Below are 21,863 nucleotides of genomic sequence, written 5' to 3' on the forward strand. Positions count from 1 at the left end.
AATTTATTAAGAAGCGAAGAAATATGGTTTCGCCCGGCCAGCCAGGCTAACCTGATTCCCAGGAGATGCCAAGAAGCCAGGAAGCCAGGCAGCCAGGCAGCGTGGTCAGCCGGAGAAAGAGTTTCCTGCTGGATGCCCCTCGTGGCAGCCCCTCATGAATTTGCCTCATGTAGCCACTGATACTCATCATCATCATCAGCAGCAGTTGCTGCAGCAGCCAAGACGCAGTTCAAACAACTTTCGTTCGCATAAATTGTTGATAACAAAGGACGGGAATCAGTGTTGGCTACACAAACTGGTTGCACTAAACGTTTAGTGCACGGTGACAAAAATAGAAAATCAATAAGCCACATTTTGCTCATTCTGAAATTCCAAATAGAAGTGTCCACAATACAAAAATCTCTTCGTTCGTTGGAAAAATAAACGCTTGGTTTGTTCTCCATTTGTGCATTTTGACCATTAGAGTTATTTTATGATTAAGGACATTAGTTATGTATCGACTTGTGCTTTTCATCAAAAGCTAAGCTCAACTCTTGTTCGATAGCTGATGCCACTTCATTTTTCTCAGTGCTCTGTTGCAGCGGCAGTTATGAATTATGTCAAATGGCATAATTGCCAGTCCAGCTTCAGCAGCTGCTGCACTCGTCGGCGGTTTTTAGTTTTCGGTTTGAGGTTGAGTTGGAGTTCGAGTCGGAGTTTTGGGTTTTGGGTTTTGGCATCGCGCTCTGGCAGGAAGCAATAAATTCTATGCATTGCACTCGATACAATTTGTAGCTGATAGGATGGAATGGCGATGGCCGGGATACTGGGCAAACTGGGTATGGGATGCTGGGGATCGCCAGATAGATGCCCGTAGATAGATGGCTGGCACAGATGCGGAAATGCGAGGAGCAGGCTAATGAACGTGGCTCACTGCCTTAACGGTTCTGGTTAAATTGTTGGTAATTTACTTTTTCAGCATGCCGCTGCCGATCATCAATTTATGCATTTATCGCTATACAGTTATGGTACGCATCTTGCTATCTGCTCCACATATACTGCACTACTATTTGGTACCCCTTGTTTGCCCAACTTTCCCTTGCTCGCTGAAGCTTTGCGAGCAGATTTGTACTCTAATTATCAGGCCTCATGAGCTTCAGATGTTGATGTTTTATGGCTAAGATTTCACACTCACGCTGCTGAGGGTCTGCCTTTCGCTCCCCCTTTTGGGGCATTTCCCCGCCGCCCCTGCTCGTCATGCACTTGAATACGAATCTGAGAACTCGACTGGTGAAAAGTGAAACCTAAAAAGGGAAAACTCCGAGCGAGTAACATGAGAATCCCCCGAAGACTTTTACCCCTTTAACAACACATGGAAGATGGCCAAGAGAGGTGGCATTCGTGTGTGTGTTTGTAACTCATATTGAGGTTATTAGTAACAAGGTCACTGCAGCCCACACAAAAGTGGGTGGTGGTGGGAGGTAGGAAGTTGAGTCGTATGCACTTTGGCACACAAAATGATAATTTATGTCGGCAATATTTGAATACAATTGAAGTTGCCAGCCAGCTGGCATGGGCAAAATTTCAAATTTTCAATTTCCCTTTTGCAGAAAACGGCAACGGCCAAAACAATGAGCAATCGAAAAATGCACATTTGAAATTCAATGTGTAACTGTAGCTGGCACAAAAGTGGCAGAAAATAAATGTGAACTAGGAAATTCAGTCACTTTTGGCCAACATATGCCTTTCAACATTTTATGTCAAGCCATGTATAAACATTTCTTTATCTAAATGTTTTCATGGAAAATGCAAAATATTAATTTATACTTGCAAATGCATACGTACATCCAGCTGTTTTCCCCTACAATATTTTGTTTTTATTTTGCTTGTTTGTTTTACCCAAAACCTCAACTTCACCCTCTCAGACACACATGACTTCACATTATGACATCAGAGGCGGATTCTCGGGGATTCTTTAAGCCCGTTTTGATACGCAGAATGACAATGAGAAACCCATAATTAACCAAAATTAGCGGGTTATAACATCATAAAACAAAAACAAGAAGTAAAGCAGCGAACAGAAAAACAAAGGCTGATGGAAAAATCATAAAACATATGAAACCGAACAAAAGCATAAATTTCGCATTCGATGAAGAACATGCACTATGAGGTTCAACATCGTAGGAATAGATAAAAAATTCAACCAATTCAAAATATGGATTCAAAATATAATTTTCTTGAATAAATAAATTTTCAGTTAATAAAACATTTATAATTAAAATGCCACTTATTTGAATACAACTTTGAATATACCATAAACCCATTTGAAACCCTTTAAGCTTTTTATTTTGTTCTTAGAAACTATCACAAAATTGACTTTAGCTGTACAGAGGGCGTCTCGGATTAAATAAAATCAAAATTGTAGTTAATTTGCATGATTCCTGGGCGTTTCGGAGGAAAAAAAACCACCAGCAACAACAAAGCAAATAAATTATGCTGAGCATTTCGAAAGAACTTTGTGCAACACGTCGAGGGGCAGGCCATAACCACGACCACGACCACGCCCACCATCAAGGCCAAATACCTTCATTTTTTCGCTGTATTCTTTTGGGCCCTGAGAATTTATTACGAAATTGATGCGGCCGAGAGCTTGTTGCAACAATTTGGCTTTCAGGCAGCTCCGAGACATTGTTTTATATATTTTTTTTGCGCTCGACTCGCGACGAGTTGAAGTTTGCCCACTGACCAAACATTTAATTACAAAAAACGTCGCGACCTGCAATAAATTTCATTCCGCAGTTGCAATCGCCTCTTTCGCCCCCAGGCTCGGCAAATAAATACATAAAAATTGCCACTTTGCCCGCCGCAGCCCCTTTGTTCTGGGCCAAAAAGTTGCTGCAGCACTTATCCGGCAGTTGCGAAAAGGATCATCCTTATCCTTGGTCTTAGCCTTGCATAAATATGTTTTTATTTATAAGATGGGCAGCAGGGTCTGAAACAAAAAGCGAACTTATTCAAAGCCAGCGAAATTTGTAGCCCTGGTCGGCCTTTTGTTCCGGCTCCCCTCCCTTTTCCCGCCCCTTTTTTACCCCCCTTCACACCCTTGCGCATAAAGAGTTGGCGAAAAGAAAAATATATAAAATATATATATCTACATATATATAAAACTGAAACTGAAACTTTGTTGCCGCTTCGATGCGCCTTTTTGCCGGACTTGGTTGCCCCTTTTCTGTTGCCTCTTCAGTTAACAGAATTTATTTTTCTCCAGCTTTCCTCCCCTCGATTTCCCCCCCGCTCCTACGACTGCAGGGGCAATCTAAGTTGCTGCACTATAGGAAAATCCATGTCGGTGGGAGGAATAACTAACTGATAAGAGTTTTAATCGGATCATCATCAACTTGTTCGCGCAAATTTTGCTCTTCGCCTTTTCAGGGAGTACACATAAAGTGGGTAAAAATAAATTCAGACGGCAATATGGTGTAGAATAGAATGGAAATAGTGGTGTATTGTGTAATTTTATATATGGTGGCAGGGTTAAAGTTGTAAATGCCTGCGATAACCAAGTAATTCTCAAAGCTGTTGGTCTTGATGTCTTCCTAAAACCAGTAAGAGCCGCTCTTATGAACACTTTTAACGACAAAAAAGCATACCTTCGAACTTGAATAATTAATTATGAGTTTATGAATGAACTTCACCCCTTGAGTGTCCGACATGCAATCAACTTTTTGATCTCCTTCATATTGTTGTTTGATGTGCATTAACTTTCGCTCGGCCAACCAGCACTCACACCTGTAATTGCATTTCACCCACAGTGAAATTGTTGCAATATTACAATTTATATTACTAAAGTGACTTACATCACAGTGGTTGTGTCCACTCGCCCGCAACTGCCACAAACATCTGCTTCCACCGTTCTGGAGATTCGCTGTCCCTTGGGTTAATTTCGTTTTAATTAAAACACCAAATGTGCAGTGGCAGTGGCAATGACAGCATCAGCTCTCAAGGGAGAGTCCTTCGCCATGGGTATTTGACTTCCGCTTCGAAGACCACTTTTTCCTTCGACAAGTTTTGTGCTGACGACGCCCATGCGGCGTATACGTAATGTAATGTGCTCGGCGCCCATTAACGATTGCGGCTGCCTCGGAAGGAATACAAGTACCTAGGAAATTTCGTGACCTCAGCCAACACCCACCATGCTACCCGAAAACTCCCCATTCGCCAGTTTTAGCCACTTTAATCAAGTGCACAAGCTGAGGAGCTTAACTTGGCCGAGTCGCTTTATCAGGCCATGTTGTGTGCATGTTTATGGCCAGAATGGAATGGTGCGGCGAATCACCGAAACAAAGGGCCAAAAGGGAGCCAAAAACAGCGGACAGCTTTGCATGCCTCTTCGCTTTTGGTTTTAGCCCGATGTCAGCCAAAGTTTCATATGTCATAATTTTATCAGCCAACTCGGTACGTACGTACATATGTGTGATGGCAGCCCTAAAGTGGAAACATTGCGATGCCATTCATGACACGCAGGCATTAAAGCTTGCCACAGACAACTCAGGTGAGATGGGAAACCATAGGGCTGCGGCTTCGTTTCAGCAGCCGACGAGAGGAGTACTCTAACGTCAGTAGATAACATCTCCAGGCTAAATACTCTTACTTAGAATTACGAATTGCTCTTCAATGTTTGCCTGAAAAATCAGACAAGAACCTAATATTTATGATAATGTATTTCGGATTGGTGAAGCAAAAGGCTCAAGGGATTAAAGTGGTTATAGTACCCTACCTTAGGGCAGATGACAGGCGGCACAGTCAACTTGATTCAACCTCAAGTCAAGTCGAGTCACAGGCAGGTGCACACACACACACTCGCGCGCGCAAGCACACACACGCACACACACACACGCGAGAGTGTTGAGCATGCTAACAGGTACGTTTGCTGTTGACTTTGATTATGGCCAAGGGAGTTTGGTGGACTTAGGGGGTAGGGGACACTGTGAGTGCCTTGAAGGGTTCTGGCATTTTATTAACTATTAGCTTTAAGCGCCCCAGCCCCCCAATCCCCGCCGAATGCAACACGCAACTTGCAACACATTTCTGCAATTCGAGCGCAAAGTGCAAGAGCAGCAGCTATAAGAACTATGAAAAATATTATGTTATTTTTAACACACTGAAAGCGTGTGGAAAAGTTATTTTTAGACGAGTCGCCACGCCACAAAAAAAAAGTGGTAATACTAGGAAAAAAGGGAGGATGAAGCGGTGGTTGCGGATGGAGCAGCAGGGAGCAGCAATGCCACAATTTGCGGCAACTTTAACGCTGCTGCGGCGGCAAGACTTTGGCCTTCTCGTATTTTTCTTGGTGGACATTTTCTTCATCGCATTTTCCACTGCTCCTCGATTTCTGCGCTCATGATTTATAATAAATATGGCCAATAAATTGCGCTTTTTAAGTGTGTACTTATCCGCAGCGCACAGCTTAACGAATGAAAATTGCAATTTTAATATAACAAAATGGCATATTTATTTAACATATGATTCGGTTGCGGATCAAAAACCAACAAGATATTTTATATTTTCGCCAGAAATTGAAAATAAAGTTAAGCTCAACAAACAGTGCCTCAAACACGTTGCACAAACAGTGAAGTAGCAACAACAGCAACTGGTGACAAAAACGCAACTAAAAAAGAAGCGAAAAATGCAAACAAAAAACTTCAATAGCAAATGCATTTCGTTGAAGTTTTAGTGCTGCGGGGATTGTAGATGCTGGGTGGTAAATCTAAATCGAAGTTTGGCTTTTTGGGAAAACAACAGGAGCACACAGAAAAACTCTGAACGATGCACAACATTATATTTTCCTTATATTTATGAATGTTACCGAATGCTTTCCATGTTCTAATTGATTTCAAATTAAACCACAATAGCATCTAAGATAAACCTTTCTCAAAATACACGAGTCAAGTGGATCCACGATTTTTTGCCGTGTACTTGCAGCCGCTATGCTTAACGCATATTAAAACAAACACAGCTACACACGCGAATGCAATTTCATCGATGGCTTAGAAGGGGGGCGGGCTTTTCAGGGGGTTTTCCACGAGAGACATTGATTTGTTTCCCTCTCAAAGTTCGACTTTCGGTCTCCTTGGGGCAGACAACTCACGTAACCAAGTTGGAGGTGCAAAAAACACATACCCACAACAAACATAGAAAGAAAATCGCTTGAAAAATACACACCGAGATTTGAGTGCCAAAAAGTTTTTGAATGGAATTTACGACTCTGCATATTAAATCATTCGGAACACGGCAAGTAGAAATAAAAGAAACGGCTGGAGAATGTAAAATTTATGGGGAGATAGGGCAGACAGCAGCAACAATTGCAAATAAAATATTCATCGAACGGGAAAAACAAATAAAATGCAGTGAAGGACAAACGAGGAAAGTTTATTGAATCGTTGTCTTTTTTTCGCAACCGCCGCCCACATTTTTCCATAAAATAGTTTAGGTTTTTTGCATAAAAGTGGCTTAAAGGTGAGAATCCACTGCTTGCACATGTAATATAACAATAATAAGCAGTAACATCCTTAACATTGTTCAGGCAACCAGATTCTGGCACCCGTATTAAATGGGTTTCAAGCCATGATATTTATATGAAAATTGTTGATGAGCCCGCAAGGAATTTGCGGCAATAAATTGTTTTAATTAATCTCAGGCGAAAGCGGCCTTCATTAAGGCTTGGATTTCCGTACCCCGGTCACTCGGCACCCCCCGCTCATCCCTGCCAATCCTTTCACTGGAAACCCTCTTCAGGAATCGGTTAGCCCACTCCATCATTATCGCCCGGCACTTCCGCAGACGCCTTCAAGCCATTTTTCATTGTAATCCAAAACCGAATCCGAATCCGAATCCGAACTCCATGCTGCGGTTACCACTTCGCTTTCTGTGACAGTAAATGCTGCTGGCACCGCGGCAAGGCCGCCAGTCAGCCGAAAAAGAAGTAGAGAAGTGAAAAAGGTTTTTCACACTTAATTGGTAGCACTGAAAAGTACAAACATTCACGCTCCCAAAATGTATATATGTACTTATAGACCGAGTTACCCAACCCGCAGCGCCGGTGATAAATTAATGAATATAAACTGCAGCCGAGTGGGAGAGAACCGAAATTGCCACACAACTGCTGGTTATGAAAACTCGTTTCTACTCCCAAATGTGTAGCGCATAGATGCAAAACAAAAAACGACTAATCAAACGGAATCGAAACAAAAAATATTTCAGTAATTTAAAACGAAATATTTAAGCCAAGTGACGTTCGGGCTTATTCGTAAAAATGTGAAAATAAAATCAAGTTGCGGCAGGTCAGTTAATTTGGTTTGCTGCGAGTGTTGAAAGCCGAACTCAGTTGGAAATGCCAACTGAATACTGTCGACAAATAAATAAAATAAAATGAGATGTGTAATTTATGCATAAGCTTGTGCGAATTGAATGTGGGTCTAATCGATTCGAAATGAGTGGTAAAAGCTTGTTAACTGATCTGTCAGTGAGTGAATTATGTGAGCTGAAAAACAGTTCCTTTTTCAGATTACTAATACTGTTGTAGGTTGAAGAAATAACTAGGATAAAGCCAAAAATTCATGATATGAATTATACGCACATGGCGCCAATTAAATTGATTTAAGTGTATTCCATTTATTTATATTGCCAACAAATACTGCTAATTGCACAGAAGTCAGTCACTCTGAACTGCTTTCCTCCCGACGTAATTGCCTTTGTAATTAACCAGATTTCAGAGCACTTATCTTCAAGATTTTATCCTCATCCCTGCTTTTCAAATTCCACCGCCTAAAGCGAACTGTGTAAATAGCATTGAAAATTCAAATAGAATTCCCACTTAATCGAAGGGGTCGATGGCTGTCAACACTTCTCCCCCAAACTTCTAATCCCAATGTTCGTTTTCCCATATCTACATGGAGTATCTATAGCCCTTCCTGCGCCGCACAAGCAGATGGACAACAAATTGCATAATGGCATTTAAATGGCCCAGACGCATAAATGTCACAAAATGCTACAAATTGCCTTACCAAATGAACATCAATAAAAGCACTTTATGTCGCAAGTCACTTACAGACACAAATGCAGATGTCCACAGATACAGATACAGAGACAGACACAGACACAGACACAGCTGCGATAAGTAGCTGATGAGGGCAGTCGGCTCCTGGCTGGTCAACAAACATGGCCAACATGTCTATTCAGCAGAATGCAAAAAAGAGCACATACCTCCAAAGGGAGTCGCCATCGGGAAACGGCGCTGGGCAAATGGAAATGGAAATGCGGACAAACCTGCACTGTGGGGTCCTAGCGCAGTCCAACGAATCGAATCGAATCGAATCGTATCGGAACGAAACGAATCGAAACTCAATCAATGATCAATGAAAGGACCTGACTGGGGGCCCAAAGGGAAGGGGGCGTGGCCGGCGGCGGCGGTGCGGCTGCCTCTTGGCGGCATTTAACATTTCCGTTGTTCGGTCTTTGGGGAGGCCCCAAGCAAAACGAACAGAACATGGTCGGTGAAGAGCTGCACTGCGCAAAAAGGGGGCATATGTGCACAAATTTCAAATCAAACTTTAGGCGCTGCGTGCCTCAAAATATAAATGTTGCAATTGTCGAGTTTGAAAGAAGAAGTATATTTCCATTTACAGATTTTCAAGGTATTTGTGGCATTTTTCTGCGAGTGTTATTTTCTGTTAGTCTGCGGAAGCTGACGAGCAACGGATGTCACTTGCCACTTTGGCCCCCATTCCGCCTCCCCCCTCTCCCCTCTCCGCGCCCTTGATTAATTCAGTTTTGTTTCAGCTGCATTGCTGCAATGGCAAATATTTTTATTGCTCTCGAATGCTCTTGCTGCTCGACACGAACTAATCGCTTTGGCAAATGCAAATTTGCATTTTATGCGACTGCAACTGCAACTGCGACGGGATTGGATTGGAGTGGAGTGGAGTGGAGTGGAGTGAAGTTCGTTGCAGTGCGGAATGAGTAGCGCGTCTGTTGACTTTTATAAATGGCCATATCCATGGCTGATTAGCTCCATCTGGCCACTCGATTATGAGGCTGCAGTGACTGGTGCATCGGTGGCTGCCACCGTATCCTGCCACATAAATACATAGGTAATTAAATGGATCGCCTTTGCTATCCTCACTCTCTGTGTGTCTCTCTTTGCATCTGTTCCTGGCCAATTGCCAACTTCCTGCCCGCAGTCATATGGCTTACAAATTATGAGCCAGCTGCCAAACTGACAAACGGGCCAGAAGCACCAAGAGCACCAAGAACACCAAAGGCACCACCACCATGCCGCCGATCGATTCCCATGGGATGCGTTTCATTTGGCTGGGCTGCCAGGAGTTGGGGAGTTTTCCGATTTTGGGGCCTCGAGTGGTTCAATGGGGAGCAATTTGTTGCGGCGACAGAAAAATATTTGCAAATTAAGCCGCTCGGGAGCCAAACTAACAACAAATCAAATGGCAAACCGTGATTAAATCTCATTTACGTTGAGTGCTCGGATTTGGCACATATTTTCGATATATGCAATCAAACGTTTTTACGGTTGGACAAATTTGGGAAAATGCTTTTTGCCATTAGGTGCATTCGGCTTAGCTAATTTAATTAAAATATGTTTACTGTGTTTATTATAATACGGATTACTGGCTCAATGACTCATTAGCTGTAGATACTCCAAATAATTGGCTAGCACAGCTAGGCACTTAAATGTTGCAGTTGTATGCTAATAATAGTTTGGCTTTGAGTGAATAATCCCAAAATTATTTCGTGGCCAACCAGATAACCAATAAAATACTTTCTTAAGCTTTCAAAATATGTTCTGCTTAAATGCAACTATCTCTTGGCTTTTATTTGTTATTACTTTCCACCAGAAATCAAATAATTGTGTATGTCCAGTCCAGCTGCTGCTTGTTTTCATAAAATTCCAAATATACTTTCACGAAATCAAGACTGTCAAGCTGCTCGAATACATCCGCTTACAACCAGCACCCTTTTTTGCGGGGAATCAATTTCGCATGAGGAATTCGCCAAAGCAATGCTTTTTCAATTGAACTGTCGCACACGTGACAGTAAATGGAAAAAGTATTCGGGACCAGCAGGCGAACATGAAATTTTCATCAGCGCCAGATGATGACAGCTGCTGTTGCTCTTCTGGGGTTAAGCTGATTTGCCCGAAGCGAATAAGTTTATATACACGTACGGCTGCTCTTGAACTTGCGAAGAAGCGAGCCATATGCGAATTTTAGCCCTGATGACAGCGCGAATATCTCGCATCGCGACTCGCAAAATCCTCTCTTTTTGACCTTAAACTTCAACGCAATGTGGGGGGAAAATGGGGGGAAAAGGCGAGAAAAGCGAAAAAAATAAAACAGCGAAAAGGCAACGCGAAGACACGGCCAAAAGCACGCAAGCCGGGCCAAAAGCAAATAGCCGCCAGCGCCAGCGAAGCTTGATGCGATCGTTGGCTGCCTCGCCAAACGACATGAGCAATTAAAAATTTGCTAAATTAATTTTTTGTGCTCCTTCTGCGGCGTCGTTTTTTCCAGTTTTCAACTTTAAATAATTTTTCATTTGTTGCGCTCTCCCGCATTTTTGGTGGAATTCATTAGGATGGCAGCCGTTGGCCGTCCCTTTTCTGGTTTATCCCATCTTTATTGCTACACTTGACATTTTGTCAGCAGTTGTGGTATATTTAATTTCATTTCGGTTTTATTAAATGCGGGCTCAGCTCTTTGATACAAAAAACAAGAAGGGGTAGGGAAAATGGGCTAGCTGCAGTCGCTTCTAAGTTGACATTTATTTGTGCATATTGCGTATACGCCATGTGTGCCAGCAGAACATGGAATGGCACGGAACAGCATACAGCATACAGCATGCAAAACTCTGCCATGGCGGTTAGCCAAGTTTGTCACAAGTTCTGGCAAGCGACCACGCCCCTCCTGACCACCGCCCCCAAACATGTGTGCAAATGTTTGGGTGTTTATCTTCATTTCGGACTTTTGGCTCTGGGGCTCTTTCAACTGCTAAAGTTTGCAGTTGCATTTCGCTCGGAGTTTGGATTGGGCAGCATTGAAGCGGCTCCGTATGGAGTGCACAGATTTAATTAAAACCCTGTCGAATTTGAAATTAATTTAAATCATAATCTACTAGTGTCCTACCGAAAATGGAAATGCTAATGACCAGGAAATGGCCACAAGATGGAAAAGCCTTGCTCGATTAGCATCGCAATTTGCGTCTCAGTTGATGAAACGTCCCCGATTTCAAGGCATGTATTTCAAGGCAGAATACTGTACCAAATGGGTTTTCATATGCTCAACACTTTTCTTGAATTTAGCACACTGATAACTGAAATTAGATCAATGGGAGTGTGTTTGATTTCCAGAAGCGAGGGAAATGCTAATGCCCTAGAAATGGCCCGAAGAAGAAATAGCAAGAAATTAAATAAGTTCACTCGATTAGCAATTAGAACCCAGGGAAACTGAAGACACGATCTCAGAGGGCTAAGAACTTGGGAACTCGGAGCTGAGAGCTATAAGCTATGAGCAATGGGAAACCTGACAGCACGATTTAGCGACAGCAAAAGGGCCAAGCTCAGGAATTATGGGCCATATTTTGCGGCTGCAGCTGCAATTGGTTTGGTTGCCAACAGTTAACAGTTGCTGGATTTGCGGATTGCGGATGGCGGATTGCGGATTGAGGCTCGTTGACAGTTGGCCCGGTCAAATCGAAACCGATTTCTAGCCCCGAGCGGCGGTCGCATTCCTTGGAGAACAATAACAAACTGAATGAAAATTGTGAGCATCGATCACGATCTGACAGACTGACAGACTAACTGACTGGCTGACATCACCCGCGGCCAGTTTATGAAGGGAAAAATCAGATTTTTGATTGCGCCCCCCTCCGAAAAAGCTAAGGTCACCGGCTTGGGGTAACCGCAACATTTTCTGGAAATCTGGCCCCCGCAACCGAAAATCCTCTTTCTTTCACTCCCTGTGGCGCAATTAAAACTTGTTGAATTGTTTGAGATTTAATTCAGCTTACGCTGCACACAATTGACAATAATTTCTAAAAGCAGGAGCCGCAGCAGTAGCGGCCACAAAAAACAAACAAGCAACAGCCAACAAACAACAGACAACAGACAATTGCCACATGCAAGCCGAAAAGTTGAGTCACTTTTAAAGCGATTATCAACCCGAAACAAAAATGCTTTCAAGCCCAGTCCGAGCCACATTACTGGCTGGTCTGGCTTTTGGTTTGGTTTTGGTTTTGGTTTTGGCCTGGTCTTGGCCGGACTCGGGCCACAATTAAACAATTGCAGCGGCAACAAACAAATTTATGAGCAACTTACTTCTTTTATTCTCGGTTTCCTCCTATATCCAGATAAGCATAAAGTTGCCATATGGAGAGGCCACAATGCAGGCAACAATTAAGTTGGGTTTCCTCTGTTCGAGACAACATGTCAAATGTCATTTGTCTGGCAATCACGATCCAAACGTATTGGATAACTCCGGATTGCAGAATGGCTCAGACAGCCAGCTGGCGTAGCTTTCGTAGCTATTCATTCTCTTCAACACGAAACCAATCAGCCTAATGACACGAATCAATTAAAGACTTATGCAAATCGGATGAGTGGTTTCGTCGGAGAAAGAGGAGAAATGCAATAACATTAAATAATAAAATGCGGACAAGGGCATTGGACCTGTAGTAATGTCTAACTGAATTCAACAAACGGAAAAAAGGTTTAAAAAAGAAATATCAAGTTTAGTTTAAGAGTCAAAAAACACCAACCAACTAAAGGAGTTTATTTTAAGTGCTTAATTTGTTTAGATTCCGTCCCATTTATTGGCCGAAAGTGAAGTAATAGACGGCCTCAGCTAGCTCTGCACATTCCCACTGCTGAATTGCATGCAAATATTCGCATATCTTTCGACTTTGATGAGCTGCGCCATCAAAGGCTTCCTCTTTTTTAGTTCCTGCCTTGGGGCAGTGCACTTCCTGCCCCTTAACCCATTACTTTCTCTGCCTTAACCCTATACTCTCCACTGCAACGATTGCTGACAAATCATTTGGTTTTTGACTGCGCTGCGTTGCCTGCTTTTTTCCTTTGTTTTTTTTTATTATTTTATTATGCGAACACATTTTTTGTTAGTTTGGCATTTTTACGCTGCGGTTGCCATTTTGGCATGTGCCAAGTTGCCTTTTTTGAGCCCCATATGTCTGGGTTGCCAACTGTCTGGCCATCTGTCTGTCGATTGTTGTTGCAACTGCGACTGCAACTGCGACTGCGATGTCGCAACAAAAGTGCTGGGCGAGGAGTGGAAATGTGGATATGTGGAAAAGTGGAAAAGTTTACCTGTCGATCCTGTATCGAGGTATTTGTCACTTTTTTGGGCCAATTTGACTGCGCATTGTTGGTGTCGCTGCCAATTCAGTTGGCCATTTTTCACACATATCAATATTCTTTTTCTTTTTCAGTTTTTCTAGCCCCCTTTTGTCGCTCTGTGGGCGCGTGCCCCAAATTGCACAGCCATGTCCGGTTCAAAAAATTAAAAAAAAAAATAAGAGCAAAATAAAAGAGTCAAATATGCATGAAGTGGATTTATGTAGAAAAATGCTGCAAATTTATTTTATAGTTCTTTGTCTGCTTTTCGGCACCGGCTAATGAAATTATTTACTTAAGGCAGTGTGCCATTTTTAGCAGCATTAAATTGAATTTGGATAATTAAATGCTGTTCCATTCTGCCGGTGAAATAAACACATTTTCCCAGCTGTGTTATGTCTGCTTGGAAAAACCTTCGAATTTCGCCACATTGTTCAATTAAACAAAAAGTCAGGTGAAAAACAGTGAACACAATTGAATTTGTTAAAACTTCTGTAGACTAAAAAAGCACTTGGATAGCGGAAAATTCCCCCAAGGAGCTTGGCTAAAAGCCATTTTCAGTGATTACATTGTCAGCTGTGGATTTCGATTAATGCTAACTGAAGTAATCGAGAATGAGCCACGATTTGTAGCCAAATTATGAATTGCAAATATTACAAAATAATCTCTGTGAATTTCAGCATTCGACAAAAGAAATTTGAAATTGAGTAGTTTGTGGAAAGGAAAATTATGTAAAATGTGCAGAAAAACAAATATTACAAAAAATCATCAATTCGTGCCCGAGTCATTCAAGTTCCCCCCTAGAAAATTGTTTTTGCACTCGATGATGTTTTCAGCACTCCCCCTGTGCATTTCCCAGCTCTATTCCAGCATTTTCCTCTAAGTTGTTTGCCTTTGTCCGTTCAATCTTTTTTGCCCAGACTGTCACCGATTGGTTTTTGTTTTCATGACTTCATTATTGTCTTTTTCCTGAACAGTGAATTTCATAACATCAAAACCAATTTCGGTAAGCTGCACACTTTCAACGAAATCTTCAAAAATATGAAACTGTTATTAAATATTCGAAAAAGCCAACGTCTATACAAACCATAATTACATTTTAATAACTACATCTTATTGATTTTCTAAGTGTTTATATTGTCTATATATCTATCTCGAATTCTGCGTGTAATTTTCGTTTTCACTCTTCTGAGAATTTCGATTCTTCATTAATTCTTTCTTGGCAATTTCTGGGCCATAATTGATTTGCTGAAATCTTGATATGGCAACTTGTAATTGAATATAATTTGCGGGCATCGATTGCGCTGACCTGAATCTAATCCCCCAATGAATCTCTTAATTTGCGGCTCTTGTCTCCTGGACTTGACTTCTTATTCTTTTTGTGTTATTCTGTTCTTAAGATTTTCCTTTAGTTATTTCCTGGCAAAGGTAGAAATTCATTATCATTGCCATGGGCTGCTCAAAAAAAAAGGGGGAAGCTTAAGAAGAACTTCACGATCTGGTCGGCAAGCGCAACAGCAACAACAGCAACAACAACAACGACATACTTGCCACATGCAACATGTTATTTAAGCGTAAATCATTTCTCAACGTTGGCCAAGAAGAGCTGGCTGGCTGGAATGGCTGGCAAAAGTTGCGACTTTGAATTGGAATTTCGATTTTTCACAAGTTCACATGTTGCTCCCCGCGATTTCCTCGGCCGTGGTAAATCCACTGGAGCGCGGAGATGATGATGATGATGGGATGGCGATGATGAAGCCGCCAACGCCGCCAACGCCGCCAACTACAAGCTTAGTACAACAAATACATAGCAGACACAAGAAGAGGCAGCCTTTTTCCATTTTCATTTTCACACGCGGTCATTAGAGTTGAACCCACTTAAGAAGAGAGTGAGACTCGGGCTGGAACTCCTATTTTGCTCATTTTTCACACAGCAACAACAATGGCAAAAATGAAAATAACAAAAAGAAAATCTTTAAAAAAGACTCCTCTTCAAGCTCGGCAATTGCTGGAGAAATAAATTAAATTTAACTTGCATTTTCCCCGCCGCCGCGAAGGGCCAAAGTTGTTCTCATTCTACCACTTGGCATTGCATGTACGAGTGTATCTTACAGATACTCAGCTCAGTTCAGTTCGGTTCGGTTCGGTTCGGTTTGGTTTGGTTCTGCCCTAGGTTCTCCAGCTCCGCTCCAGCGCGTTCTGCCATATGCAAATTAAAATTAAAAGCCTTTTTGTACTGCTTAACTTTATTTTCTGCCTTCCCCCCAGTGCTCCGGCCACTCGACTAGGACCTGGAGTTGGTCATGGACTTGGACTTGCTCTTGGACTTGGGGCTTGTGGCTGGTCTCGTCCCTTGCCTATGACTTTACAATTTGTTTGGCCTGCTGCGGCCGCCGATAGGCCCTCTGAAGTGTGAAACATGGCTCCGCACAAATGTACACCGAGAGAAATATTCTAATACAACAAATTCTACCTCTAATGGCTTGCTCAAAAAGCAAATAACACTCAGGAAATAGTTTGAAATAGTTTGAATTAGTTTAAATTAAATAGTTTACAATTTAATTTGACACAATCTCAGATTCCAACAAGATAACATTTCGTAGGTTTTTTCTCACAGTGTAGCCACACAAATGAAGATTCAGACACACAGATACAACTCAGCACAAAATGACTGCGGACAAGAGGCTTCGTCTTCGTCTTCGTCTTCGTTTTGGTCTTGGCTTGTCATTCCAGCGACTCCCCCACCTCCTGCTTGCCAACAATAACAACAACAATAATAATATTAACAACAACAAGCAATGCTACAATAACTATAACAACAACAAAGTCCGCTGCCCAACTCTGACTTCATTGGTTTTGGCCTGGCGCTCTGAACTGCGCTGAACTTCTTGAAGCGGAAGTTCAAGGCGTTCACTCAATTGTATCGTGTAATGAAATGTTTTATAACACCAAAACAGACACCAAACACCAGTCGGCACTTTTGGCCGGTCTCTGATCTTGGCCTTCTTGAGTCTCGGGTCTTAAGATTCCATCAATCCAGCATTTTATTCCTCTGTGGGTCATTGGCATCACAGCCAATTCGCTCGTAATCGTCAGCCATTTGATGCCTCATTAGCATTAATATATGTAATATTTATGCAAATATTTACTCGCACATCCAGCACTCTGGAGAACTTCTGTTCCTGCTGGCTGGTTCACATCATTTGTCATAGACAAACCTATCAGTTTATAGCAGCTAATTATGCGCCAAGAATCAAACTAAGACGGCAATCTCAGAGAATTCGGTCAGGCGAAGTTTCAGATGCCCTTTTATTCGCTATAAATGGTAGGAACAATACGCCTTATATGGTCTGCTGGGATTAAAAGTCATATGTCATTACGAATCTTCACTTAGATGTTATAATTCAAAATCCTGCTTCATCCTTAGAAGCTCAACTTTTTGTGTGGGAGGCAAAGTCTTTGCTTCGCATATGGCATAGCAGTCTGTCAAGAGGAAATCTCCCATATCGCCGGAGTTGAAGTGACAGCCAGCTCCAGTAAAGCTGACTTAACTCTCCCAAGGTTGTAGACCTTCGACGAGCGAATACCAGAAAAGAACCAGAATGGCCGAGGAAGGGGTTTTCGGAGCAGATGGAGGAGTAGGAGGAACAAAAACGAAATGATAAAGTATTCCAAAGGCCAGGGCAGACACACAACACACGAAAATTGACGTAACTTATTCGCATTTATATCACTCCTCTCATCGGTGGAGCCTCCGATATAACACAGACGAACCATCGGCATCGGCACCGGCACCGGCATCGGCATCGGACATGGCTAAAGATTCAGATACAGATACCATCATCAGTGTCGGCTCACGCAACGAGCATAAACAACAACTACGGCCTGGCGCGTCAAAATTAATACGTTTTTAAATGCCAAAGCCACGCAGCTTCCTGTAGAGTAAAAAATACGATGGCAACGGAGGGGGAGTGCGAGGGGCAGAGATCCCAGAGCTCAAAGATCCAAAGATCTTCGGGTGCCCAGTTGGCCCAGCCACAAAGTTGCCAAAGTCTTACGCACATGCGTGTAATTGTTTTTATTCTGGCCGTCTCCGGTTTCCTCGCGTCCGAATTTGGCGGAGGAAGTTCCAAGAGTTTTGAATGGAACTTTGTTACATATAAGATACATATAGCATAGAAATATAACATTAGGTTTTGGGAAAATCACCCTACTATGCCTCATCTATAATTTTATAGTGCATGAAGAACACAAAGTAATTATAAAATATTACATTAATTGAGTAAATAGTTCCAAGCCTTCAAACGGGAACTTTAGCTCTGGAAATCGTGTTTAAGCCTTGTACCAACCTATTTATTCGACAAACTCTCCTTTGGGCCCTCGCAAAGTAATGATGACTGGAGCAGCGATCCCAAAGTGAACACTTTACGGAAAAGCCAAACCGAATGTAAATTGAATTTTAAAAGGCAATTTAACGTGCGCGCTCGGCCCGACTGTGGGCATAATTAAAAATTATCTTCAATTTAACGCTCGACAGGGCAGAAATGCTATAATTCCTGATCTACGCAATTTATTTATTATTTTCTGCCCTACCGTTGTTGGGCTTTAAATGGTGTTCAATTCTCATTCTTTTTTTCTTTTTTTTTTTTTGTGTTCTTAATTAACCGATACCAAAAGCCGAAGGCAAATATGAGTTATGTGGTGCATTTGAAATTATGGGAATCCGATTTCCGTGTTGATTTATTGGCCTTTGCGATAAGCGAGCAAATTGCATTAAAATTAATGCCAAATTAATTAGCTGCAAAAGGAAAAGAAGGGTGGGGCAAAAGTGATTCGGTGCCCATTGCAATCTCATTCAGAACCATTCCGCCCACAAGCTGCTGCATTTAGTGGAATTTAATTGCATTTCTGTTCCGGCATTCAAGTGGAAAATATTTTTGGTCCCACTGAAACTCGAATCTCCATTGGGGATTACCGCAGGATTAAGGCGGCAAAGGAATTCATTTTTGGATCAAGCAAAAGTATTGCGATGAAAAATTCTTAAGCCCTTATTCAATGTCCAATTTCATTCAAACTGTGCATTTAATTATCCGGAAATATGTGAAATATTTTTCAAGTGTGCAATTTATAAGCCATTGTGTGTTGTTTCTTGACTACAGCCAATGGAAAAGTGCATTTTAATCTCGTTCCTCAATTAAAACTTTGTTTTGCTATGCGAACAGTTTCCAATTTACATAAATCAAGTTGATTCGACCTAAGCCAACCAATGCCCACGTGCATCATTTGTACACACAATTTCATTTATGAAATAGGTGGTACAGTGCGATTCGTTGCTGTAGCTCAAAACGGGAACCTATAAGCCAATGTTAGATACCAGTGATAAATATTATAAAATATACGGCTTGCATCATCGAATCGACTTATACTTATGACTGTAACATTCCGGCCGCATCGACAGCTGGCGAATAATTGTTGTAAATAAAATTTTACGCCTTTTTTATGATTAATTCGCTGTCGTTTAATTGCCACAAAATGCGACAAAAACAGATAAAATGCCAGCAGAAATTGTCAAACAAAAATATTATTCGACGCGTGTATTTGCATATTTGGCAAAAAACTTTGCCCAATTGGCTTTTGAATATTCGAGAGTTGGCCAAAACACAAACCGACAAAAACGCAACACCAACAGCAACAGAAATAATAATAAAGCGTGTATTGGAATTTATGCAAATGTTGCACGCGTTTGTTGATATTTGTTTGGATAGTTTTTCGGAGGCGCGTCCGCCGCCTTTAAAGTCGGTTTCAAGCGAGCAGCATCATTTAGTTACTGTGGTCGTAAAATCTCTGAAACTTTAATTGATTTGCCCCACTCGAGCATGCCGAGCACGATTCGCTGGGCTACCATGTCGTATGGGTAATATTTGCTGAGCTGCAGCAGTGGGTGACTAAGAGGGTGTAAATATAAACGATTAAATAATGGAAAGATGCTGATTAGATAGCATTACACACGGGATATGAGGTAGCAAATGAGATGCAAAACAATCCAATTTAATTGCAAATTTAAATTGAAAATTTGCCAAATTTGCTTAAAGGCCCCCAAGAGAATAGGAGCGGGATGAAAATTCCAATGAGGACGGTAATTAAACGCACTTCAAAGATATGTGGATAAGAAACCCTGAAAACATAATTGCTTTTCATTTACTCACATTGTTCAGACATAGTTTTCCCTGTTTTGAAATTGTCTCTGAATTTGTTTGACTTGCTTCCACTTGATGAACGTAAATTGTAATTAATAATGCAAAATGTCGACACACAAAACGAAACCGACTTCAAAGTAAAAGACACAAATATTCAATAATACACATCAATATTTATAAGCGAAATTTCCATATTTTTGGTTACACACTTTCATTGGAAAACACAAGCACAAATATTTTCGGAAATTATAAACCAAATTAAATGGTTTTTCGATTGCTAATTAAATCCTTGTTGTGTATGGCAAATGCTGAAATAAAAAAGAAATACAAAATAATGAATAATGAATAAATTAGGAGTTAAGCATTACATGAAGTGTGTTTTATGTATATTTATGCTGAACATGCTGGTAATATGTTAATTAATTACAAAAATGAAATATCAAAAGTAATGCAATACACAAAATATTTTTTAACCAAAGGCCCCAAGCCGTTTTAATTATGAAAAAATCTGCCGGCAAACAAATGTCTGCAAATTTTCCTTTCTACTTGGCTAACTGCCTGCCCCCCAGATTCCGTCTTTTTCGCTGGATTCCGGGGGGATTAAGGCTATATCTGGGGTTCTAGGGCTCACAGGAGAGTGCGAAGGGAGGGGGACAGTGGCTACTAAAACTGTCTCAAGTTAATCGCTTTTATTTATTTTCGCCCTGTGCCAAGCGAAAAAAGCCAAACACACGCACACACACACACACACACACACACACACACTGAAACACCCAGCGACTCGGGAACCTTAACTGCAACCGGTTTTTCCACTCGCACACACACAGGGATTTTTTCTTATAACTTTTTTTGCGCGTTTTTAGCTATTTTCTTCTTTTTAATATAAACTTTTTTCGTTTGTTTGCTGTTGAAGAATTTATGAAAATCATAAAACAAAAGCGAATTTCATTCCACACGTGCAGCAGTGTGTATGCCGTGTGTTTAGTCTGGGCTTAGTTCCGCTCGTGTGTGTTGGTGAGCGCTTAGGTTGCAGTTGCAACAGATAGACACCACAAGCACGGGCTTTCATGTCTAGCCAGGTAGCTATAGGTATTAAAGGTAGCTGCTCTTGGCCAGGTTAACACGCCAGGCCTGGCGACGTCATAAAGTCAGCTGCCGCTTCTGTTTTCTTTTGTTGTGACTTGCTGCCAGCCTTTTGTTGCCAGTTGTTGCTGCTGCGGCTGATGCTGGTGCTGCCACTGCCGCTGCTGCTGTCGCTAGATGTTGCTGTTGCAGCAGCAACTATTCGGTTGACAGAGGCTGGCAGCCAGCTTTCAAGGCTGTTTAGAAGGCAGGCACACTCACACTCACACTCACACACGCATTCGGCCACACTGGCATTCATTTCTCCTGTCCTCAAAATCTTCGATTTTAATTTGCCTAAAAATGTCTGGCAGCATATTTGTTCTTATATACTCGTACTTTGGTAAACAGGCTGCCGTTTATAATTAATTCAGCGATTTTATTTTGCTTTTTGTTCTTGGGTTCAAATTACCGTTTTCAATGTGCGGGAGTAAAACGTGTTTTGATTTTATTGCGGCTGCTGCTGCTGCTGTAGCAGTTGCTGCTGCTGCTGCTGCTGTTGCTGCTGCGAGTGATATTGCTGCTTCTTTGGGTTTTCAGTTTTCTAAAGCGCGGACACGAACTGAGGGATTTGTATTGGGAAAACCAACACGCAAAGAGACGCAGCGTCGAGTTCGACTTCTTCGTTCGGCTGGCAAAGCTCAACTGAAATGCCAAACAAAACGCATTCGCGCTGTTGGCCCAGATGAAGAGGAAGAGTTGGCCACGAACTGGTTTTCGTGCATCGCCGGCATGGCCCGAAGTCGAAGGCTTTGGCTTTGGCTTCGGCTTCGGCTTATACTGTTGCTCTTTTTCGGCCGCACTTAGTAGTAGAAAATAGTAGTAGATTTCAGATTTGGTAAGAAATAATAAGTGGCCAAGAGCCAAAAAAAATCCAAGGCAATTCATCTGTGGCCACAGCCAAACAAATGAAGGCAATTAGCTCCGAAAACCAAATTCTTTTTTAAATCCCTTCAAATGACTTGGCCATTTTTCAAAGCCGCTCTTCGTGTTTTGGCCCGCTCTCTTAACTGGAAAACTCACTCACTGCTCTCTTCGGCGGAAGTAAAACTGCATCAGCCGGTTTGTTTACCTTTTTTACGTGTCATACTGTTATACCGGCAAAACAGCTGTGACTTGGCCAACACACACACACGCACACTCTG

The 21,863-nt window shown here is 41.8% G+C and overlaps 1 protein-coding gene across 2 annotated transcripts in view; it reads right to left on the reverse strand.

The window, feature by feature from the left end:
* LOC6547240 overlaps nt 1–21,361 on the reverse strand; it is a 77,061-nt gene extending 55,700 nt beyond the window's left edge. The window contains exons 1-2 of one of the 2 annotated variants that reach the window (XM_026980308.1): nt 21,131–21,361; nt 19,606–19,904 (exon numbers count right to left, since the gene is read on the reverse strand). The gene's annotated coding sequence lies outside the window, so the exon portion shown is untranslated. The remainder of the gene's footprint in view (nt 1–19,605; nt 19,905–21,130) is intronic. The other variant, XM_015156654.2, reaches the window with a different exon arrangement.
* Nucleotides 21,362–21,863: the final 502 nt, after the last annotated feature.

The sequence above is a fragment of the Drosophila erecta genome, unplaced genomic scaffold (genome assembly GCF_003286155.1).
Source record: "Drosophila erecta strain 14021-0224.00,06,07 unplaced genomic scaffold, DereRS2 tig00000092-arrow-pilon, whole genome shotgun sequence".
NCBI lineage: Eukaryota > Metazoa > Arthropoda > Insecta > Diptera > Drosophilidae > Drosophila > Drosophila erecta.